Genomic DNA, 24603 nt, shown 5'->3' with positions numbered 1-24603 from the left:
AACACTGCGGGCACCGAGCGTCGGGGCGCGGGCTCCAGGGCACTCTCCGCAGCTGTGCTCGGGGCTCGGAGCACATGACTGAGGAGGGGAGGGCGCGGGCTGCGCACGAGGCGAGAGCAGGGGCGGGGCGGGGCAGTGAGGGCGGCGTGGTGGGGGGGGGGCGGAGGGGCGGGGGGGCGGGGCCAGGGTGCGGAAGTAAAGGCGGGGCGCCGGGTACCTCCCCAGGCGATCCCTGGTGCGCTTACCCCAGGGCGAGGGTTAGTAGACCAGAGCCGGACGCGGGGTGCAGGCCGGGCGGGGCACGAGTAGGGGCGAGGTGCGGGGTCCGGGTACCGGCCTGGCAGCCGCAGCCCCAAGCCGTGCACCTCCGCACGCACAGTCACTCTTCCTCAGCCTGTGCGCCCTCTCGCTGTCTCTGCGCTTCGACCTTCCCTGCCGCCCAGAGAGGGCAGGGAAACCAGGCGGGGATGCGGATTCTGGGCGGACTGGCTGGGGGTGAGCCGGAACGGACCTGCAGACCAGGCAGGCGCCCCGCCTCCAGGCTCCGGGCACGGGCGCATCCTCCGCCATTTCGCGGAGGGGGGAGGTGCGGTGGGTGCGCGGCCTCTCTGGCGGCCGAAGGTGGGAGGAGGGGAAGAGCCCCCGCGAGGGACCCTGAGCCGGCGCCTTCTGTGCACTCCAGGGGTGCGCCTGGTGAGTGGCTTCTGTAGTCCCTCTGGGGGTGTCCTAGCGTTAGTTTGTGAACCCCTCTTTAGGACTGGTCCAGCCAATGAAAACAGGGATCTGACCGGGCACACCTTTCAAAGAGACCTGGAGCCAGCGTTAACGGAATGCTTGGAGGGTAATACCCTTTCCCCCCCACCACACATTAGAGTTCTTAGGATGTGGGGCTGACAGGGTAGCAGAGCAAGTAACAAGAAGGAACTGGAGCCCAAAAGAATTTAATTTTTGCACCAAGAAATGATGCCTATAAACACATCTGATACTAAAGAGGGAAGACTCTGGGTCCCTAACATGGGAGGTCCTGGGGTGAGGGGGGAGGTGAGTACTAGGCTCCTGTGGGAAAAGTCCACTGTTCTCCTCCCACCTCCCAGCTGCCTTTTGAGGTCTGGCCCCCACCAGGGCACAGAGGAATGGGATGCACATGGGAGCTTGGGGTGGGAGGATCCCCGGTCCCTAGGCCTGAGGTGCCCCTATTTCAGGGTCTTTTCTTCCTGCTGTGCACAGAGCTGCGCCCTCCTGCCTGGCTGAGCTCAGAGCTGAGTAAGAGCTGTGCACATCACTGCAGATATGAAGTCAAAGTGAAGTCACTCGCCATGAGGAGGAGGAGCTGCCGAGACAGGCTGGCTGGGGGCTCTGCCCCCTGAGATGTCCAAGCCAGCCTGTTGGCAGAAGGCCAGGGCACAGTGCTATCAGCTCAGGAGAGCCACCCTGCGGCCACCAGACCTTATGTTGCCTGCCTCACCCTCCCAGGGCTTCAGGCTCTTGGACATCTGGGGCTGGAGTTGGCTGTGGGGGATTCCCCTGGGTGTGGGCGAGCTACCTCTGGTGCTAATAGTAACCACCAAGGCTGAGCTGCTCAGGCCTGTGCACAGCGAAGGGACCTGAGTTAGGAAGGGAGATCCCAAGAGAGACTTCTTTGTTACACACAGACTTCTGTGACAGGAGGATGCAGAATGAAGGGGGGTGGCCTGGTGCATTCTTTCCAACTGGCCCCACCCTTGTGGAACTGCCCCAGCCAAGCCTTGGCTGACACTGGTCAGGCCGGATGTCCAGTCGTGCTCTGGGTGACCACCTCAAGGGCCCATTGGACACTGTGCTCCTGCCTGATCCCCTCAGGCCCTTCCACTCCTTCCCCACCACCACCCTTGGGGGTCTTGAGAGGACATCTAAGACTATGGTGGGGGTATTGCCTTCTTCTTAGAAAAAAGTCCAGGGAGCCTCCTATGTGTAGTTTTATCCCCGTCTGTGTATGTACACATGTATGCATGAGCATATACCTGTGTCATGTGCAGGACACGGATGTACACTCGCCCCCATGTGTATGCCCAGAGACCTGACCAGATAATCATCTAGGAGAGGGCAGAGGTGAAGCGTTGGGCTTTCTGGCCTTGGGTCCTGCATATCTATGAGACCCCCATGAGTCCCAGACAAGGCCCATCTCCACCAGGAGGCCTGACATCAACTCTTTGCCCCAGTCACCCTTCCATGGGCCACCCCAATGGAGTTGTTTTTCTCCTCTGAATTTCTGGCCCCACCTTGCTCTTTTCCCTTCCTTCCTCTGTTCTTCCTTTTCCTCCCTCGCCTGCTTCCCTCCCTCTTCTCTGGAAGAATCTCTTCTCCATTCCTCCCCACAGCACAAGAACCAGGCTAGCTGCATCACTGGGGCCTTGGGGTCTTCATCATGTACTAGAACATGGGAGTAATAATACAGTAACTACCTGGCAGTGCTGTGAGGCTGAACCCAAATGAAGCTTTGACAGAATCAGCACTGTTTCTGGTTGTCTAGAAAATGAGCTTTTTTTTTTTTTTTTGGCTCTTCTTCCAGGGGTCCTCTAAAGTCCAAGGTGCTGTCTGGATGTTAGGCTGGGGGCAGTGACCTGGTGTGAAGGTTGCAGGTAGGCTCTGAGTTGTATCGAAGCCATCTCTCTCTGGTCTGTGTGACCTCAGCATGTTTGCAACATCTCTGGGCCTCAGGAAAGCAGAGCTCTCTCCCTTTAGGTGCCTGAGGACAGGTGAATCCGAGGCAATGGGCAGGAGCTGTCCTTGTTATCACTGGTTCCCGTCAGCTGTGGAAGCTGAGCTGAGGCAAGAGTGGTCGGTGGACCTAGCTCAGGTAGCACAGAACACAGGTGACCCCTAAAACGGGCTGTCTGCTGCCCCAGCTCTGGCTTCCCACCTGCACAGGTAACAAGTCACACCTGCATGGGGCTGGCAGCCAATGATACCAGCCTGCAGGAGCCAATGCCTGTCTCCAGCCCTCCCCACAGGACCTACAGCTTTCTCAGTGGAAGGAGAGAGAGCCCTAGAACCCCAGAGTCCTCTTTGCCACCGCAGCACTTATCTGAGCATGTAATTACACATTCGGGAGTGGTGGGTTGATTTCTGCTCATACCTCACCCAGGCTTTGGGGGCTTTGCTCACATCAAGTCCCCAGCCCAAGGGTACCACTGGCTGGAGACCACTGGAACCTAATGGGGCCTCAGGCCTGGCAGTGCCTGCCTCTTGCCTCAAGGACACCAAAGAGAAGGACTGACCTAGCTTACAAGCAAGCCATAGCAGTAACAGGGAGCTCGAATTGGCCAGTCCAACAGGTATGACCTGAATGCTCTTTAGAAAAAACATCTCCCAGGGCAGTTTCATAATCTGCCTTGTAATGCAGATTTAGACAAGTTTTTACGAATGCACTTTTTAAAATAGGTCTTAATGGATCCTTTGCAGTAGTTACAGCCCATTGTGTAAATGCAAACAGAAGGTTTTTTGAAAACATGTATTATTGATCAGAAAGGCAGCAGCAATTAGAAGCCAGTATGTCATATCATTCAATACACACTTCCTATACAGTCCTGCTTGTGCTCATTCATAACTTTCTGACAAATTATCCTGTCACTGGGAAGCCTTTTCTTTTCCCTTTTGCTTCTAGAAGCAAAGGCGAACCTCTCCATCAGTTATTAGCTAGAGGTGAATGAAAAATTAAGCTTACCTTTACCATCACAAAACCTATTTATGAATTCTCCAGTTTCCAGACTGAAATGACAAAACCTTCAGGTAAGATGGATGATGCCTCTCGATTTGTTCTGTGGCCCACAGTGGAAAAACAAAACAAAACTGGTGACAGGTAGCATATGCTACCTGTCATGTTCAGGTGGGCAGAATCACAAAGCCAGGGAGGTCTGCCTTGTGGCAGGGTTGCTTAGCCAGGGTCTACAAGGAGGGGCCTTGAATGTCCCTCCCTGGTCATGTAACCTAAAATGATCAACAAGCATGAAGTTGAGCCTTGTTTTTGCTCAAAAATTCACATCCGAGTCTGTATTTCACCTGATCTGCACATTTACCATTTACTCTTCTTGAAAAGTTCATCTATTTAATAAATACTTGCTGGGCACTATTTTCCCAGCACCCTTTTCAAACTACAGTGAGCTAAGCCAAGACCCTTCCTTTGGGGTGCTTCTCAAGGACAATCACCAACACATAAGGTACAGACACACAGAGCATTCACAAGTGACCCCAGATGGGGAGGGGCATGGGGCAGGGTGTCTGTCAGGGCGGATGTCCCGGGGAGTTGACTTTGGGCAAAGAAGACAGAGCTCTGGGGATGGTGCTGCCCACAGGGAGTGGGGGAAGTGACAGGGTGGGCCTTGGGGTTTCCTCTGTTGCCCCAGCAGGGATAAGGGGTCTTTGTCTCCCCATGAAGCACCTCCTTGGCAGCCTCACCTCACCCCTCTAGAAGGTGCAGTTCTGGTCTCTGAGAGGGTTACAGCCTGCAGGATTGGCAGAGTGAATGCTCTGACCCAGGCAATCTTTAGGAGTGGAAAATGTCTGCTGTGTTCTTGGTGTGCTGACAAATAGGAAGTCCATTGACTTAATGTCCTGTAATGGCTTCTGAGGCCTCCTTGCCCAGGATGGGGTGGGTGCAGCTCCAGGCACGGTGTGCTGCTTCTACATCCATCTCAGGCCTGCGGGTGCTGAGGCAGTGTGTGTGTGGGGGTGCCGCCATCCCTGGAAAGGAGGGGGAGGGGGGCTGGCCACCTGCCTGTGGGAGGGCATAACCTGTGTGGCTCCCCCAGCCACCTGTGCTTACAGACAAGCCCGCGAGCAGCAGGGCACTGACTGACCCCCGTTCTCCCCACCCCAATCCAGGAAGTGCTCCTAAAGACCTTGTTCAGTAATGGCAGCAGCCCCAGGTGGCCAGGGGAGGTGGGGAGTGCTGTCTCGGGTAGATCTAGGGTGCCACCATTGCTTCCTCTCTAACACCTCCCTAAAGGTGGCTATCTGAACCTAGGTGCATGGTTGGGAGGTAGCTCCCAGCTCTGCTGTAGACACCTCACCCAGCCCAGGTGGGCACCCCTCAGCACCCCTGTTTGCTGAGAAGCTGGCCAGCCTGGCCTTCATCCCCAGTGCTGTCCACAGAATGTTCTGTGATGGTGGTAACTTCCTCCTCTGTTCCATCCAATGTGAGGGCCACTAGCCAAGTGTGGCTGTGGAGCACTTGAGATATGGATGGTGCGACTCAGGAACTGAATTTACAATAATGTAAAATTAAGTAGTCATACATGGCTATGTACTTATTGGGCATTGATGCTCTAAGAAACACCTTCCCGGCTTTACCCTGGGGCTCCTGGGGGGCTGGGCAGGCTCCTAGCCCAAACCTCCCCCGCTGTGGGGAGAGCAGAGAAACCAGAGCCTGCTGAGTCCCAGTGGGCTCTCTGATCCAGCAGCTTCCACTCTGTTTCCTGGTGGATTGAAAGTGCCAGAGCCCCCACCCCCACCCTCAACAGCAGCAGTCTTGCTGGGGTTCCCCCTGGGCACACTCTCTCTCGTCCTGGGGAATCTTCTGTTCCCCTGCAGACCCAGCACCAAGCCTGACCACGTCTACTGAAACCCCTGCCTCCTGTAGGCAGAGTGGGCGTTGGAGGGCCCTGTTCTCAGGGGCCTCTTTGGAAAGGGGCTGATGAGCTCATGCATGTTAATATGTTGTGATGAAGGGCTGTCAGGGGACTCTGTGCAGCAGCCTGAGACCCAAGGGCTTGCTTGCTGGGGCTGGGAGCTCAGCATCTAGCCCCTCTCCAGGGCCTACCTCCCTCTGCTCCCGAGCCACCCTGCCTCCAATGGTCTCAGACTCCCTACGTGTTCTGTGGCCACTGACCTCCACTGGCTGTTCCTTCTGTCTTCCTGCCTGCCTCTGGCCCCCTCTGTTGTTCAACTCTTAATTGTCACTCAGAAGTCTGGACTCCAAGATACCACTCTCCCTAGCCAATACTCAGATGCTCCATCTAAACAATTTGAAGGGAACCCAGTATGCTTCCTGGGTTTCCCTGGTGGCTCAGTGGTAAAGAATCTGCCTGCGTTGCAGCAGTCGCAGGAGACGTGGGTTTGATCCCTGGGTTGGGAAGATCTTTGGAGGAGGATATGGCAACCCACCCCAGCAACCTTGCCTGGAGAATCTCACAGACAGAGCAGACTGGCAGGCTACAGTCCATGGGGTCGCAAAGAGTTGTACCCGACTGAAGCAACTGAGCACACACACACACACACACACGCAGTGTGCTTCCTGTTTTGTTTTTGTTTTTGTTGTTGTTTTGGCCATGCCCTGCAGCATGTGCGAGCTTAGTTCCCCAACTAGGGATCAAACCCATATCCCCTACATCGGGAGCATGGAGTCTTAACCACTGCACAGCCAGGGAAGTCCTGCTTCCTGGTTTAACTGTGCTGGATTTATCTCCCGGCCCTCTCCATGGGGACATGATGAGGACTCAGGGTGCTAGTTGGATGACCTGCTGTGAGGAATGGCCCTGGAAGCTAAGAAGACAGCCTGGGCAGAGGCACAAGGTGCATTCAGGAGGCAGGAGGTAGGGCAGGGCCATCTGCTGTGACAGCATCAGTCCTTACCGGTGCACACTCACACCCCTCTGCCCCCAACTCCCTCTGGGCTGCCTCCTTGGTGTGAACAGAAGCCTGTTGAGTCTGTAAACATCAGTGGAAAGGGTGACAGGAGCAGGGCTGGAGCCGGAAGACAATTCACAGGGAGGGAACAGGAGGCCCCAAATAAATCATTCAGGGCCTGACATTTGGAGCATTTGAGTTTGAGACCAAACACAGATGCCCTTTAGATAAATACATTCTTGAGACGTGTTCCACAGGAGAAGTTTATGACTTGAATAGGTTTTTAGTGTCAGATGAGCATCAGGAAGTGTTTTGTTGAGAGACCTTCTCTTAAAAGCTCAGAATCCTTCTCCTCCCTCTGGCCCTTTAAACAGAAGGATACAGGGATCCTCAACAAGGGGAGCTTCTCTTTCTCCAGGTTCCCTGGGGATTGGCCGTGGGCTGGGATTGCTCAACTGAGGAAGGTTCTGGAAGGTTCTGAAGACCTCAGTGCTCCAGGCCAGCAGGGTTGGGGGTGAGGGTCTCTCAGGAAGCTGATTTAGAAGCATAGAAGCACCCTCCTCACTCAGAGCAGCTCTCCCACTCCCCACCCCCAATTCCTCTCTCCACAGAGGTCCACAGGAATGAGAAGGGCTCTGTGTGGAGATCGTGGGTCCCCCTCAAGCCTACAGAGGTTGGCAATTTTCTGTGGGTTGGAAACTTTACAAAGTTCCCCCACGCTGAAGCCCAGGAATACGAAGGAGCTGGGCTCACTGCAGGCCCTACGCCAGAGAAAGGAGACATGAGGAGAAGGTCAGATGCAATCATGTCTGGAAGCTTCTCCCTTCTGGCTTAGAGACAGGCCCCTACCTGCCCATCCCGGGCTCTGTCCCAGGACCTCCAGGGAGCCCTGCGGCTGCTCTCTGCCCAGCTCCAGCCCGGACACCAAGTAGCCACTGGTGGGGCTGCTTCTACTACCCTGTGTGTGCTGCTCAGCCCTTGCCCTGCCCCCCAAGACAGGGGCTGCATTGTGAGGGGTGGATGCAGTTGCAACCTCTGCGAATTGTAACCTGTCCTTGAATGAGGCTACCATGGAAGAACTCACCACAGATTGTCTGTGCTGTGACTCAGCCACACAGGGAGGCCCCCTGGCTGAGCCAGGCAGAACTTGGGCTTGTCTTTCCACCACACGTGGGTGTGGGTGGGCTGGGGGCACACAGGAAGGCCTAGGACCTGGCTCACGGAAACCACATGGATGGAACTGAAAGGAAGCCCATGTGAACTTTGTGGGCACAGCAGTCCACCTCCTAGTACAGCTGTGAGATGAGCACTCAGGTGGTGGGGGATGGGAGAGAAGGGACCACTGTGTCTGTGCTGTTCTCCACACAGGACATCTCCCGGGGGCAGGAGAAAGGTTCTAATCAATCAATACACCAAGACTCCACACTGATTTCAGGGAGGGCCCCTCGTTTCCCTTAGGTGACTTCTGAGGACACCCGGAACCACATTTTCAACCACTCCTATAACTGAGAAACTGCTGTAACTGAGAAACTGAACCTCGGCTTTTCCACGTCTGTGGATAATTCTGCCCTCCCACTCCGCCCCTCCATCTCCCACCCCCTAGCAATGGCCCTCAGAGGCCTGTCTCAGACCCTCTCTTTGCCCCAGATCCCTGGGGTCTCGTGGAAAGCTGATTCAGAAGCTTAGAAGCATCCTCCTCACTCACAGCAACTCTCCTTCCCCTCCCCAACCCCCACCCCCTCCTACCCACAGGAACCTGATGGCTGGTCTACAAGATGTATTTATCTAAATGGCCAGATCACTCCCTGTCCTAGTCATTTCATCCATGGCTGTGTCAGGCAATGAATGAACAGGGAGACTGATGCAGAGAGGCCGGGACTGAGCAGGCACCTGGGTGCCTGCTCTCCTCCCTACCCCCGCCCCGGGGCCCCGAGCTTACCTCCTTCGCTCCTGGGACTTGCCCAGACCCTCATCAGGAGTCCACCTCAGGGATGGAAGAGAAGAGTTTGGATGAAGCACCTATGATCTTCTAAAGCTTCGCTCCTGCCTCATAATTGTTTCCTTACAGGATCCAGACGCTTGGATACAGCTGATTCTCTAACACCATTCACAACCTTTTTTTGTTTTCTTCACGGTTGTCTTGGAAGCAGCTGCCCACAAATGCAAGCAGCCTTCGTCTTTGGGGGCTCCTGCGACCTTGCCTATGGTGGGGGGCAGGAGGGAGTGACCTCTGTTTTATTTCCCAGGTGGATACCCAGGCTGCAGAGGGGCTTTGCCTGGTTACCCATTTGTATCTGTAATTTATCAGCAATCTCAAAATCCTAAAGGTTGAATTATGCATGTCTGACCCCTGGAAGAAAAGCTGAGTGAGGTTTCCCTGGGAGGCAAAGCTCTGAGGCCTGAATCATCTCTCCTAGAAGAGGAGGCCGGCCTTGAGTGAGCACAGTGGGAATGGCTCATGGCTGTGGAGAACCTACATGGGGGCAGCCCTGGACTGGAGCTTCTAACTCATTCAGGGTCACAACACCCGCCTGGGTGGGAGCAGTGCCCCATTTTCCAGGCAGATTGCTGAGGTGCAAACCCAGCTGTTCCTTCTCTGGGCTTCTTGCCCTCACTTCACTGTTGGTTTCCAAATTCTAGTGCAAGGCTGGTCAAACACACTGTGAGCCTGCCCCCCAGGTTCTAACTCTGGGTGTGGGGGTAGGGTGACACATTGTCCTCGGGACTAGATCCCTGGGGCTGCTGATGCCGCTGGTACCCGGCCCACTGGGTGGGGATCAGCTGCCCAGAGCATGGTGCAATGGGAGAGACACAGGTGAGAATCTCAAAATGGAAGGTGCCTGCTTCACTCTGCTGCTCGCACGCCCTGTTCCCAGTGAGCCTCCCCTCCTCTGTGTCTCCTCCCTTTCTGCAGCCTCCATCTGCCCCTGGCTGATGCCCATGGCCCTGGCTTTGCTGGGAGCCCACCCAGAACTCACCTTCTCTGCTCCTCTTCAGGGACCCACCTGTGTTTGCAGACAGCTGTCTCCTCCTAACACCCGTTTTTTTCAGCTGGGTCCCTCATGGGAGACTCAGACCCGACTGAGTCCACTGGGTGATCCAGCACACTCACTGTGCAGGTAAAGGGTGGTCATCTCTTTGTTTTGGCTGGATTCTACTGCCATCCAACTCTTGCATGGGGTGGAGCTTCAGAGAGTCTCCAGCAAACATGATTCTCTCATCTGCAAAGCAAGTGGGCTGTCACCATCACCCAGAACATGCCTGCTCCATTCCTCTGCAGGGACACACCTGTATTTGCAGACAGCTTTCTTCCCCTAACACCCATGTCTTCAACTGGGTCCTCAGAGCAAGACGGTTATTGCCATCATCCTGATGACCACGTGTTTGGCTCTCGGGGACCTGGTCTCTGCCAAGCCATGGTCCCTTGACAGAGGCTAATTCAGGTCCTGTGCATGGCCAAGGGGGACTGGGGAAAAAGAGGAAAGAGAGGATGCCAGGGGACTCTGCCCCTTAGTCAGAGGCTCACAGGCCCCTCCAGACAGCGCATATACATGGCAGTGGTGGTGCTGGCAGCAGTGACTCTGGCTGGCCTGTGCATTGTTATTTCCAAAGACCGAGTCTTTGAAGCAAAGGAATTTTCATTCCTTTTACATTAATGAAAAAACTTGCAACCAGAGGAAGCACCCCACTAAATGACTGATGCTCCACAAGATACGCACTGTTCAGAAATGTCTCCTAGTCAATGAAGAAGTCAGTGGAATAAATAGTCAGTGGAATAAAAAGTAATCTGGCTACTCTAGGAATTAATATAAAAATATCAGATGCAGGATTTATAAGGGATGCCACCTCCAGCTAACCCTCCCTGGGTTAAATACCCCAAGGATGATGATTTACATCCTGTGCTGCAGGGCTCTGCCAGCATAATCAATAGGGGTGAGAAATGGGGCCACCCGGCCATGCTTGCCTGCAGGGCTGGGGAGGGGAACTGAGGGGGCACAGGGCAGCCCTGCAGGCTGCTAGGAGCAACAACCCACTTGAGCTGTCTGTCCTTTCTTCCCCTTCCTCTGCCTCACTGGTGAGCTCCAGACCCGTGGCCCATGTGTTTCTGGAAGCCTGGGCCATGGTCCCACTGGTCCTCACCCCTATGCCCAGCTCCTCCAGGCCTACAGGAGGCGGCCTAGGGAGAGGAGGGCAGGGCAGGCTGAGCCAGGTGCTGCCAAGACCAGAGCAGTGGGACCCGCACCCCAACCCTGGAAGCCTGGGCAAACCTCCTGACAGTAAGCAATCACACAGCCATCTTTGCTCTGCAAGAATTACTGTCCCCAAGTCTTGGTTTAGGGTGAAACTTGCCTAAGCAACTATTTATTCCCACTGTCCCAGACTTAGGATCTGCTGTTGGATTTAAGCCCTTGTTGGGCATTCCTGGGGTGCTTCCCTGAGGGAGCTCCAGGCTGGGGCTCGTGCCCGGAAACAGATGGGCCTCACTGCAGCTACAGGGCTGGCTTCCCTGCTGTGCTAGGTGAGATGTGCATCATCCCCACTCCTCCATGGTGAGGGCTATGCCTGCTCAGTTTTGCCCCAGTGTGCACCAGCCACACTTGGCGGGGGCTGGGCAGTGGGTTGGACCAGCCGGTGTCAGGGCCAGCCAGGCTGCCCCTGGGGGGTGGAGCGGGGGGCAGAGGAATATCCTGTCATCTGGCCCTTGATGTTGAGGCCCCGGAAGAGGCGAAAGCAAGGAAGACAAAGTGTTTACTTACTCCTCAGCCCCTCCCTGCCAAGCCTCCCATGGTCCCTCAGCCACACTCTCTACTCTGGAGTTGCAGCAGCTGTTGGGGGAAGGGGCACCAGCCTCTCATCATGCACTGCCCAGCCCTCTGCTCTAGCATTAAGCCTAGTCATTGCCCTTCAGGAGTGTCATCTTCTTCTCTGACCATCCAGCCCTCAAGGGAAATTCCTGTAGGGCTGGCAGTGAGGAAAGTCTGCGGGAAAGAGAAACTAGGGTTCCTTGTTCTTGATCCCACAAGAACCTGGCCCTTCCCCGGGAGGCCTACTGGTGTCTCCTTAGCACATCCACCCTGAGCAGCCTGGCTGAGTGCCCCGGTGTCCGCCACACTTCTGTTCACACCCACACTGAGTGGGCCCAGCACAGGCCTCCATGCCTCATGTGAACTAAAGCCAGGGACAAGTGACCCTGAGCAATCTCAGGGACAGAAAGGCCCAAAGGGACCACTCGGTCTAAGCCTTATCACAGAAAGACTGAGGTTCCACTGAGACTGGCCAAGGCCACAGGGTAAAGCTGGCCTCCTGGCCTGAGGGCAGTGCCCTCTGCCCTCTGCCTGCCAAATCACCCTGATGCTGGTCTAGGCTACTGTGCAGTCATCCTCAGTCCTACTAAAGGGAGAAACATAAACTCAAATACGATTTTCATTGTATCAGGAGTTGAATGGTGTCCCCCCAGATCCATATATTAGAGTCCTGACTCTGTTAGCTTAGAATGTGATCTGATTCAGAAACAGGGTCTTTACAGATGTAATCAGGTTAAAATGAGGTCACTGGGGTGGGCCCCAATCCAATATCACTGGTGTCCTTATAAAAAGAAGGAATTTGGACAGAGTCAGGCCCAGAGGGAAGGTGAGGTGAAGAGACATAAGCTGAGGAGAGAGCCCGTCGAAAGATCCTCCCATCACAGCCCTCAAAGGAACCAGCCATGATTTCAGACTTCCGACTCCAGAACCGTGAGATAATAACAAGCCATGCAGTCACCGGAAACTGATGCAGACTGGAAAGAAGGTCCTGGTAATGAACATAGAGCACTATTAATTTTACTTTTTTTGGGGGGGTGCTTTTGGTGTTTCAGATTTTGCTGTTGTTTAGTCACTAGTCGTGTCTGACCCTTTGTGACCCCATGGACAGTAGCTTGCAGGCTGTTCTGTCCATGGGATTTTCCAGGCAATCATACCGGAGTGGGTTGCCATTTCCTTCTCCAGTTCCAATTATTTGTATGCTTTTAGTTTTCATTATGAATTCACAAACTGGGGTGTATTTATCAACGGTCAGAGACTCAGGAGAGGATGCTGATGGGGAAGTCTGCTCAGTGCATTCCAGGAGCTGAGGCCCTCCTGGGATGTGGGTTCCCAGGTTGCTGGGATAGAGGGCAGAGAATTGCTGGATATGTGTGTGGGCCACTGAAGTGTGAAATGGATGAGGACACTATAGCCCACATTTCCCGCTGTCTTAGTGATGTTTTCTGTCCACACTGATGGCAGTGACCTTGATCAGGAACCCCATGGTGACCCATACAGGGCACCTCCATCCAGCCAAAGAGATGGAAGCAATGGGCTACTGAGTGCTTGCTTGTCCCTTCACATAAAAACAGGTCAGTGTTGTTCTAGTGAAAAGGACTTTGTGGGCATTACTGCTGTAGGCGTAATCACACAATATGAATTCTAAACAAAATCACAGACCCCCATTTGGTGAAACTTATTCCAGGGAATTTCAGTGTATTGTTTGACACCCTGTTGACTCACTGCTTAGTGCATTTTTGCTCTCACAGCAGCTCTGTCACTACTGGGTTTCAGTGGAGGCTTAAAAAAAGCAATTTCTCTGCAGGCCACAGCTCTAAGATCACAGGAGGGATTCACAGACCTCACAACCTTTGGGAAAATGACCAAATATCAAAACTAATACCAAACATTTTGCTACCAAGAAGACATTTCCCATTAAACAGAAACCCCCAGGGACTTCCCTGGTTGTCCAGTGGTTACAAATTCACCTTCCAATGTAAGGAGTGTGGGTTTGCTCCCTGGTCGGGGAGTTAAGATTCCCACATGCCTTGAAGCAAAATAAGTAAATAAAACAGAAGCAATGTTGTAAATATGAACTTTCCTGGTGGCTCCAGACAGTAAAGGACTTGCCTGCAGTGCAGGAGACCTGGGTTTGATCCCTGGGTTGGGAAGATCCCCTGTAGAAGGAAACGGCAACCCACCCCAGTATTCTTGCCTGGAGAATTCCATGGACAGAGGAGCCTGGCAGGCTACACCATGGGGTCGCAAAGAGTCAGACACAACTGAGTGATTAACACTTCCACTTTCAATGCTGTAACAAATTCAGTAAAGACTTTTTAAATGGTCCACATCAAAAAATCTTAAAAAAATATAAATAGAAACCACTTCCAGGAATGAGACACTTCCTCTCCCACATATGGCAGACCCTCTGGAGTAGCTCTCACTGACCCAAATGTACTAGAGCTCCCCCAGGACAAGGAACTCTGTGTCCACCCATATTCTCAGTCGGTCATCCACAGAGCAGGTGCTGCATCCCTGGGTCAGAGAAATTCAGGGAAGTCCAAGAGATCATCAAGGGCAGCATTCTCACTGTCTATTACTCAATAACAAGCCATCCCCAAACTGTCTTAAAACAACACCGTTATTTCTTTTGCTCACGAGTCTATAACATGGGCAGTCCTCAGCAGGCATATCTTGTCTCTGCTGCACTCCGCTTAGCTTAGGGTGGCTCACAGCAGGACTGGAATCACATGACTTGTGTCATGTAGAATCACATGGACTTCCTCACATGACTGTGTGTGGTGCTGGTTGCTAGCCCAGACCCTCTGCCTTCACTGGAACTGTCCACCAGGGCACAGACATACAGCCCTGTAGGAGCTGGGCTTCCTTAGAATACGGCGGTCAAAGTCGTATCACCTTCTGTATCCTTGTCTCCAAAGTCCCCCTGCATCCCTCCGTCACATTCTATTTATCATAGCAGTCACAAAGTCCAGCCCAATTTCTAGGAGAGGGGAAACAGAATCCATCTCTGGATGGGGGTGGTGGTGGCAGGATTCTGGAAGAGCCGGCAGGACAGAAATATTGCTGTGGTCATTTGCAGCCTGCGACATCCTGGTCCAGAGGTCACACTGGGGAGTCTGGGTCAAGGGGGCAGGTTCCCAATGTGGTCCACCATCAGGAGTTAGGGACAGAGTCCAAAAATGCCTCCCTACTGCTCCTGAAGTGAGTCTGAGCTAACACTGAACAGGCCACACCTGTGTCCCCTTTGGCTCCGTAGGCCCATCGGCACAAAGACCAGCAATAATCCTCTCTCAAGACTCCTCAGCTTCAGCTGTCTGTAATGCCAGGACTCTCTGATCTATGGAATGAGTCATCAGTGGCATCTCCTTCAGCAAATGACCCATTCAAAGGGAAGATTTGTTATGCCTGGGGCATTTTATGAATGTTGTTGCTTTGTCTGGCAAGCTGTGATTCCATTAGGAAAAACAGCCGGCATGAGATGATGCTGCCAGGGCAGATGCTTGGATCGAGGGCACATGGTGGGGACCGGTGGCCTGTACCATGGCTGCTTCCTCCCACCTACCTGAGGGGGACCCTGGGTGCTCAGCTCCTCCCAGCCAAATCATAGAGTGGAGGTTGCAGGCTCAAGCTTGCACTCTACATTTGTGACACCTGTGTGAGACAAAACAACCCTGAGCTGGGCTCCCCTGGACCCCAACACAAGGGAGGAGCTGGCCAGGCTGCAAAGACAGCTGTCTGCACCCAGCACCCAGGCCCATGCCCTGGTCTTCCACTGCCTGGTATGGGTGAGTGTGCACCACCACCTGAGGCCTGTGCACCTGTTCACAGGTGACACTCACCTGGCAGCGACAGGCAGCAAAGGGCTCAGCTTCAGGAGTGCTGGATGCCAGGGGCACACCCTCTCCTCCTTCCCTTGCTTTCCCCATGAGGCCTAGCACAGTGCTGGGCACACACAGGGTCCTGTGGCCTCCTGCTCATTCTCAGAACAGGTCAAGGAAGACATGGACCTCAGGGTCTCTGAGACGGGGCAGAGTGGGCTGTGGCTGTGATGCTAGGCAGGGCTGCTATGAGGACCCCAGAGGGCTGGGGAGGGTGTGTTCCTACCCCTGGTTGGAGTTCCCTCCAAATTCTGGATCAAACTATTGGATCTGAGACTCAGAAGGGACTGCAGCCATCTCCAAGGTCAATGGAAGAAAAGGGAGCACTTGAGTCCTCAGAAAGTGAGGGTCCTGGGCTCCTTGGAGCCTCTTCCACTCCTGGTCTGACCCCCGCATTTCTCTCCTTGTCACTAATCCCCATGGCCCCTCCCAGAGATTCTGTCCAATTACTGAGCCCTTCCTCAGCTGCAAACCCCCTGTCATCAGTGCAGAAAGGGTTCAAAGTGGTGCCTGCCCCAGGGTGGGGGTGAAACAGAGCAGGGTATGGGCGAGGGCTCTGGGAACTGAGTGTGATAAGGACAATCCACGGACATCTCTCTTCCTCTTCCCAACACTGCCCCCCAAATGTTCCTATTCACCCGGCAAAGCTCGACCTTGGGTGGCCCAGTTTTCTGCCTCCCCCGAGTCCTCGCCTGGCTGGAGAAGGTGAGGGAAGCTGTCTGTGTTCAGGACCCTCTCTCCACAACAGTGGTCTCAGCCACCCTGGTTGCTCACTCCCTGTCTTCTGTGCCTCCGCAGCCCTCACAGCCACCTCCCTGGGCCTCCAGATCTCTTAGAAGGACCTACTCAGCCTTTTCCAGTCCGTCTGCACCACCCACTCAGTCACAGCTCCTGAGCCTTGTGCATCGTCTTGCTGCAGCTTGAACCCACTTCTCAGGCTTCCTGGATCACTCCCTGTCAGAACATGCTGGAATGCTCCTCATCTTCAAACCCAAACTCCAAGACCTTGTGCCTATCCCTTATTCCTTGGCTCTTTTTCTGGGGGGAGGAGGGGCCTCATTGCTCGCAGGATCTTTGTTCTCCAACCAGAGATCGAACCTGTATCTCCTGCAGTAGAAGCATGGAGTTTGAACCACTGGACTGCCAGGGAATTCCCTCGGCTCTCTTGACAGGTGTTATCTTTGTAACCACCTCCTTTTCTGGCCCCTGTGGTCCCTGCAGCCCCCTGCAACCCCTGTGGGCCCCGCCCTGCCCTGACTCTGGCTTTGTCTAAGCCTGAAAGCTGAAGGACCTCCACCCAATGGGCCAGAAGTGACCCTCTGCTGTCCACGTACACTCAGCTCCTGGCAGCACTGGACTGCTCCTCCACCTGCCTGCACACCCGCACCCCCTCCTCCGCCCCCATCCCCAGGCCTCTCCTCACTTGGCTTCCTGGATACACCTCCTCCTCTTCTTCATCTGTGTGCCTTCCTTGTCTCCATTACTAAACATGGATGTGTTCACAAAAGATCCCCAACCTGGGCCGTCAGTTTAGCCCACACTGACTCCTCAGTGACCGCATCCAGACCCAGCTTGAAACCCAGTCCACCCCACCCCCAACACTCTCCTCCATCCCCCATCTATTCCCAGCCTCTCCTCCCCACTAAAGTCCACTCACTAAGCTGCCTGCCCTCCATGGACTCTCTGCATGGCCCCCAGAGGGCATCTCAGGTTTAATGCATCAAAAGTAAACTTTTTTTTTTTTTTTGTGGCTGTGTCATGTGGTTTGCAGGATCTTAGTTCCCCAAACTGGGATTGAACCAGTGACCTCAGCATTGAAAGTATGGTGTCTTAACCACTAGACTACCAGGGAATTCCCAAAAACAAACTCTTAATTTCCACTTTTCCCATCCCCAAATCTTGCTTGTCCTTCACTTATTCCCATCTTAGTAAAAGGGTTCATATTCACTCAGTTTCTCAGGACAAAGACCAAAGAGTTACAAGTGATTCCCTTCTCTCTTTCATACCTTGAATCTGACCCAACGGCATGTTCTGCTGGGTCTCCAGAACATACTCAGAATCTCATCCGTCTGCGTTGGTCCAAGCTGCTGTCCTCTCCAGGCTGTCACAGTGGCCTCCTTCTCAGGCTCCCACCATTGTTTCATCCCCTTCCCACAGTCCCAGAGGGGTGCTGGGGAAAAACTCAGCCCGTTGCATGGAGCAGGCAGCTGAGGTCCCAACCCCACCAGGGTGGAATCTCAGCAGCTGCACCAGATCACCTGCCCCTGAGCCTGCATCCTGAAGGGTAAGTAGTCCACAGCCAGCTCAGATGGGTGGCTGTCACCCATCTGATGCTCACCCACCAACCTCTGCTCACCCCACCTCCCTGACCTCAGCCTCCCCCTGCCTCCTCCTCCCCTCCCTCTTCTCCTCCTTCTCACTCCACTTGGGCTTCTCCAGCCTGTTGTAGGTGTGTGCTCAATTGCTCAGTCGTGTCCAACTCTTTGCGACCCCATGGACTGCAGCCCACCAGGCTCCTTTGTTCATGGGGATTCTTCAGGCCAGAATTCTTGAGTTGGTTGCCATTTCCTCCTCCAGGGGCTCGTCGCCTCTTAGGGATAGAGCCCTTGTATCCCTTGTTTCCTGCATTGGCAGACGGAGTCTTTACCACTGAGCCACTTGGGAAGTGCCCCGCCCACCCCACGACTGCTCTTCTTTAAATATAGCAAGCCTGTTGGTACTGGGGACTCTGCACTGGCTGTCCCTTCTATCTGGGAGATGCTTGCCCTTGACCTCTCCTTCACTTTGCCCAGATGTTGGCTCAGATGTTCCTCAGTGGCCATGCTCTAAGAAGCAGTCTCCCATGCTCTCCCTGCTCCACTGGGCTTTCTTTAGAATCCTGTTATGTTTGCATGGTTATATTTGTTGGTGTGCTTTGCACGTGCATGTATGGGTTTACATGAATGTAAGCTTCCAAGAACAGGGAGTTTGCTCTTTTGTGTCCCTAGTGCCTAGAATAATACTTGGAACATAGTAGATGCTCAAATAGCTGTTGATTAACTCAGTAAATGAGATGATGTTGCATCCACATCAGGACATGTGGGTTCCTGGGCCTTCCCAATAGCTGTGTGCTATTCCACAGGTGGACATGCTCAGGTTTAATTATCTGGCCCCTCACTTGAGGACATTTATCATTCTTATTCTTTTGCTACAATAAACAAAGTTTCATTGCACATCTTTGTACACCCATCTTTGCATTTATGTGTGAATATAGTGAAAAATCAACAATTACAGGCTCTGCACTTGCTGGATCAAGGAGTGTGTGCATTTAAAGCTTTGGTAGATAATCCTAAATTGTCACCCAAAAATATTTTTTACCAAATTATGATTTTTGAATTTTTAAAATATTTGAAAATCCATATGTCAAAGAATGAATTAGCCTCACTCCTTTAAAGAGCTCTTGAAACTGAGATCAGGCTCTGCGACTGAGTGTCATTTCACAAGGGTGAGACTGAGTCTCAGGGAGGGCATAGGGACTGTCATTCCTTGGCCATGGCCATGGTAGTCAACACACTCCAGCCCTGGGGTCCCACACCCTAGCCTCTTTCACCCTTACAGAAATCAGCCTTCAGTGCCTGTCACTGGCTGACTTTGGGAAAATTTAAGGACAGTCACTGAGAGTGGAGGGCTGTTATTATTCTGTATTGTCAGGAACTTCCTGAAGCACCAACCCAATAAGGATCTATTCAATGCTGGCTATGTGCTGCAACAGTGTGGACACAGCCTTCAACAACCCAGAAAAGCTTGGCCTTCAAAGAGCTTGCAGGGCATTCAAGGAGACAGATAATGAACAGGAGAGTACGTCAGATGGGAAGGAAGGATATGAGAAAGCCAAACCAGCAGAAACCGTATGACTGCCAGTTTCAGACGGGGCTTCAGGTCTTCACACCTCTGAGTTCTCACACTCTTGTGCAGCTCCCTCCCTCCAAGTTTGAACTGGACCTGGGACTTTCTTTTAATGACTAGGAAAGGCAGAGTGATGGGCTGGCACTACCAAGACTAGGTTACAAATGCCTGTGAGGGGACTTCCCTGGCAGTCCAGTGGCCAAGACTCTGCACTCCCAATGCAAGGGGCTCAGGTTCAATCCCTGATTTTGGAACTAGATCCCACATGCTGCAACTAAAGATTTGGCACAGCCAAATTACTTAATTAAAAAACAAACAAACGTCTGTGAGTCTGTCTCACTGGCACGCCCTCCCTTTCCCCTTGCTCACATTGATGTTTTGAGCAGCACAGGAGGGCCCATGTGCCAGGGACTGAGGGCAGCCTGGGAAGAGACAATTACTGCCCACAGCCTCATAAGACAGCCTTATGCAGACCCAGCCCTGAAAGGACCCCAACCTAGCTTGCCTGAAGTTATGAGAGACCCAGAGGAATAACAAGACCACACCCATATTCCTGACCCATAGAAACTGTAAGATAAACATGCAAATACTGTCTTTAAGCTTCTACGTTTTGGGCTAACTTGTTACTCAGCAATAGCTAACTCACACAAAGGGGAATAGAGAGTGCCAGGGAGGTGATGCAGTTTAAAATAGGATAGGAGGGAAGGAATTATTTGAGAAGACTTGAAGAAGGGGGAGACTGAGCCTTGGGATTCCAGGGGCAGAGTTGGATTTTGGATGGCAGTTACAAGGGTGGCTGGAATAGAGTGAGAGGGGCAAGAGGCAGGGGCAGGAAAAAGATGGATGGAAGGATGTCACGCTAGCATTTTTTTTTTGACCCTGAACTTGGGCAAAGGGGGATTTTAAGACTTTGAGCAAATGCACATTTCAACAGGGTCCAGGTGGGTGATAGGTTTAAGGGAAGGTGGAGGGTAGCAGGGAGATGGCCAGAGGTGTCAGGTCCCCAGTTTACATGAAAGGTGACCATAATAATAGACGTAGGGTGTGAGGGAAGAGTTCCTACATCTAAGGGGTGGGGTGTAGGGGGCAGGTTTGGGGAAACCTGGCGGTTGGGGTTCACAGGCCCAAGATGCCTGTCCGACCTTGAGGCGGAGGGCTGAGCAGGCAGTTGGGTCAGGCAGTGTGTACAGTATTTAAGGCCACAGGACAGGAGTGAGCGTGGGGGTAGGTGAGGAGAGGACCAAGGGGTGGGAGTGAGGCAGGGAGTTTGTAGTCCAGCCAAGGACAGCATGGGACCAAAGTGCTGGGTTACCGAGAGTTGAGGCTGAGCACTGACTTAGCAACTGGGACGGTCAGTGTAGAGTGAGTCCAACAGAGGCCTGTCTGAAGGACGAGGAAGTAAGCATATTTGGATCTGGTGGGAACAGACACAGTGTGTCTGCAGAGGGACACACTCAGGACACAACATCAAGGGAGGGAGTGGGAACCAGGCCCAAGACAGGGAGAGGGCAACAGCCCTGGGAGCTGGTGGGGAGTCAGGGCATCTGGTCCTCGGGAAATTCCAAGGACCCGGGTGCCCCTGCAGTTCATGCCTGCCCCCGGCCCCCCACCTCACTAGCAGACTAGTTACCCTGGGGGTATCAGCAGGGCTGGAGATAAACTGGGCAACTGCCTTCGGAATTTCCTGACCTGGATGAGGTTCAGCCTTTAATCTCATGTTGTATCTATAGCCTTGTCTCATGTGGTTTGTGAGAAGCTGGGGAAAAAAAGAAAAGGGCTGATAAGCTTCACAGAGGGGAGGAGAGACCAACCCAAGACGTTTTGAGTGAGCTCCAAGGTGCCAGTGAGGGGAAGGACAGAGACTCAGGGGGCATGGGTCTGAGCTGAGGGTGCAGCCAGGGGATGCCGAGTGTGCCAGGCTGCAAGACCAGCCCCGGTCAGACACCCGCTGTGGGGCTGGACTTCCCAAGCCTGTTTCTCCATCAGACAAATGGCGTGCCTGGGAACACCACCTCACAGGCTGTAGAGCAGGAGCAGGAGGTGGGCAGGGAGGGACCTTGTGTCCTTCTGGGAGAGGGACTCAGGTGGCACCAGTGGTGGGGGGTGGGGAGAGTGCCCTGGAAAGTCGAAGTGTTGCTCTGTGTGATGGGTGGGAGGGTGGTGCAAAATCGTATCTGTGAAAGTATAAACCTACCACTGAACTGAGGAAAAATGCCGTCTGAAACAGCATCTGCTTCCCTTCCTCTTTGTCTGGGCCCAAGAGGATTTGCTGCCTCTCAGGGGCCAAGAAAGCAGGTAGGAAGAGCAGGATGCGAGGGCTGGATGTCTTGACAAATTGAATTTTCCTTCTTTTCTGGCCTCCTGGGGGAGATATTGTGTCCTGCATTGATGCAAATGTGTTCAAAGTGCACTTTCCACAGACTCAGAAATAACGAGCTGCCTTTCCGCTGAGGCCTGGGACCATGGCAAGGACCCTTTTGCTGAAGGTGGCCCGTGGCTGGTCACAGAATCTGTGGCTGGCACAGCGGCAGAGTCCAGGTGCCATGATGGGTGAGCCAGGGGAGCCTGCAGAAGGCATGCAGAGAGCAGCAACCCCAGGAAGCATCTAATATACTCCTTTTGCTGTGGGGAACCAGGGCCCAGAGAAGGCACTGAGCTGCCTGGGGCAGGCAGGGAGTCCTGGGCACCTGGCCTGCTTCTCCCTGCCCCACCCTCCAGGCCGTCTCAGACCAGGTTTGCTTCTGGGAAGGAGCAAGGAGCTGTCAGCCAGCAGTTGGTCTTCAGCCAGGAGTTTGGGCTTTGGCCAGGAGTTGGTATTTGTTAAAAGAGATGGAAAAGGTGAAACTGTTATCAAGAGGCGGTATCTGAGGGCTGAGTTCACTGCAGGGTCTCAGGAACTAGATAGCATCAGCCTGGCCTGCTCAGAGGACATGAAGGAAAACTAGGGCAGTCACACATGGGAGTCGCCTACTCTCCAGCTGGCCTGCCCAGTGCTCCTGAGAGCCCGGAAGATGGAAAACAGGTTAACAAGTCCGGGAGGAAATGAGCAGAGATGCCTTTGCTGCCAAGGGCTTGGTTCAGCAACCTGATTGCTTCTGGCTTCCTCACCAGCCTGAGGCTGGTAGTGATGGCCATTTCTGGCAGAAGGATGTCTGGGTTTTAAAGTTGGAAAGGAGTTCTTTGGAAGCCTCGGATCCTGGTCTGCATGGTTCTCAGCTTTGCTGTCTCAAGAAAACGTGGGCTCCCAGGTGGTCCCCATGGCTCAATATTTGCCTCTTGTTTCACAACAGGTGGGCCTCTATTTAGATGGAACCCAAGAGCGGAAGAGGGTTCTGCTGCTGAGAAAACGTTTGGTGAACTTCACTACCCACTCCTGATTCACTGAACATGGTCACGGATATTCCTTTCATGGGATAAAGAAAATAGTGGCAGACTCGGCAAGGTCATTCTTACCTTCCTTTCCCTTATGATCTGCACTAATTGCGGCTAGAAAGCTAATTAAATTCCCAGCCTGTCTTGAACTAAGTGTGGTCAAATAATACAGTTCTAGTAAATGAGATATAATTGGCAGTCAGCTGGGGGGTTCTGGGAGGACTTGTTTTCTTGATTAAAGAGCCATAGGTGGCTGGTATTTCTAATTTTCTCTCCATTTCCCTTTTTCCTGCCTTGCAGGTGGATATGACACCAGGAGTTGTGGCAGTCATGTTGTAACACTGAGGCAGAACACATGAAAAAGAGGCAAAGTCCTTGTGGAGACAGGGCTTGACATGGCTGAGCTGTTGAACCTAGGCCAGCAGCTGTCAACTCACAGGCCTCTTGTAATCTGAGGTAAAACCAAGCTTTATTTGTCTAAGCTGTTGTGTTTGGAATTTCTGCAGCTGAAAGCACTGCTGGCTAATGCACACCACTATGACAAAGTATCAGCCAGCATCACAGGTGACAGTGAAACCCTACCTGCATTCCCACTACATTTTGAGATAGGGGTGTGTTCGCTGTAACCACCAAGAATGATAACAATACAAATAACATTTCTGAGTATTCATTACATGCCAACAACTATCCTAAGCAGTTAGCATATTGGCTCATCTGATCTTCCAACAATCCCATGAGGAACATTTTACAGGTGTCAAAACTAAGGCACAGAGAGGTTGAGGGAACTTGCTCAAGTTAGTAAGCAGTGAGCCAAGATGTGAATTCAGAAAGTCTGGCTCGAGGATCCATCCTCACAGTCACATGTGATACTCACCCTCTCTCTCTCTACAATTAAGAGTCAGGGGAAGCTGGAGCCCATTATACAGAGTGAAGTAAGCCAAAAAGATAAAGAACATTACAGCATACTAACACATATATATGGAATTTAGAAAGGTGATAACGATAACCCTATATGCAAAACAGAAAAAGAGACACAGAAATACAGAACAGACTTTTGAACTTTGTGGGAGAATGTGAGGGTGGGATATTTCAAAAGAACAGCATGTATACTATCTATGGTGAAACAGATCACCAGCCCAGGTGGGATGCATGAGACAAGTGCTCCGGCCTGGTGCACTGGGAAGACCCAGAGGAATCGGGTGGAGAGGGAGGTGGGAGGGGGGATTGGGATTGGGAATACATGTAAATCCATGGCTGATTCATATCAATGTATGACAAAACCCACTGGAAAAAAAAATAAAAAAAAAATTAAAAAAAAAAAAAAGAGTCAGGGGAGACCAGCATAGCCCTGATCGAGGCTTCTTGTCCTGAGCTTCATGGCTGCCTCATTCCTTCCTTTCATGCACTTCTCCGGGGAAGCCAGCTACCTGCTAAAGGAGGGTGGAGAGCCAGGATCAGAGCTGGAGGAACTGCGATCTGAAATGTTTGACAGCCTCGGGCTGGGGCAGCCTTTGGGGCTACTTCACAGACAGCCAAGACCCCTCCTCTGCTCCAGGGCATGTATGAGTGAACACTGTCAATATTTTTTCTCTTCCTTCTCCCATTTCCCAAGTTGATTAACCCCACTTCTGATGAACATCTTTTTCATTTATTTTTAAAGCTACTGTAGTATTCAGTAATGGTGAAGGCAATGGCACCCCAGTCCAGTACTCTTGCCTGGAAAATCCCATGGACAGAGGAGCCTGGTGGGCTGCAGTCCATGGGGTCGCTAAGAGTCGGACAGGACTGAGTGACTTCACTTTCACTTTTCACTTTCAAGCATTGGAGAAGGAAATGGCAACCCATTCCAGTGTTCTTGCCTGGAGAATACCAGGGACAGAGAAGCCTGGTGGGATGATGTCTATGGGGTCACACAGAGTCGGACATGACTGAAGCGACTTAGCAGCAGCAGCAGCAGCAGTATTCAGTAATACTGGTGAGTCTTATAGGATGGGGAGCTGGCTGTCTCTTCTTCACCTATTATCACTTAGAGCATTTTTCTCTTTATTCATTTACTTATT

At 52.8% G+C, this 24603-nt stretch overlaps 1 protein-coding gene, 1 long non-coding RNA gene and 1 other non-coding gene across 4 annotated transcripts in view; 1 reads left to right on the top strand and 2 right to left on the bottom strand.

The window, feature by feature from the left end:
- The window catches only part of LOC122691280 (proto-oncogene tyrosine-protein kinase receptor Ret-like), a 49625-nt gene extending 49154 nt beyond the window's left edge, over window positions 1–471 (bottom strand). Inside the window, 1 exon segment of the mRNA XM_043897923.1 lies at window positions 246–471. The gene's annotated coding sequence lies outside the window, so the exon portion shown is untranslated.
- LOC122691281 lies at window positions 191–22907 on the top strand. 2 transcript variants are annotated; one of them, XR_006340376.1, is made up of 5 exons: window positions 191–257; window positions 756–841; window positions 2549–2618; window positions 22462–22613; window positions 22844–22907. It is a non-coding gene; the product is annotated as an uncharacterized LOC122691281 (long non-coding RNA). The 2 variants fall into 2 exon arrangements; XR_006340377.1 differs by lacking the exons at window positions 191–257; window positions 756–841 and adding an exon at window positions 562–693.
- On the bottom strand, window positions 17066–17138 carry TRNAE-UUC. The gene has a single exon. It is a non-coding gene; the product is annotated as a tRNA-Glu (tRNA).
- Window positions 22908–24603: the final 1696 nt, after the last annotated feature.

Source organism: Cervus elaphus, unplaced genomic scaffold, assembly GCF_910594005.1.
Source record: "Cervus elaphus unplaced genomic scaffold, mCerEla1.1, whole genome shotgun sequence".
In the NCBI taxonomy this organism is placed as follows: Eukaryota; Metazoa; Chordata; class Mammalia; order Artiodactyla; family Cervidae; genus Cervus; species Cervus elaphus.
This window is presented reverse-complemented; position numbering and strand designations above follow the sequence as displayed.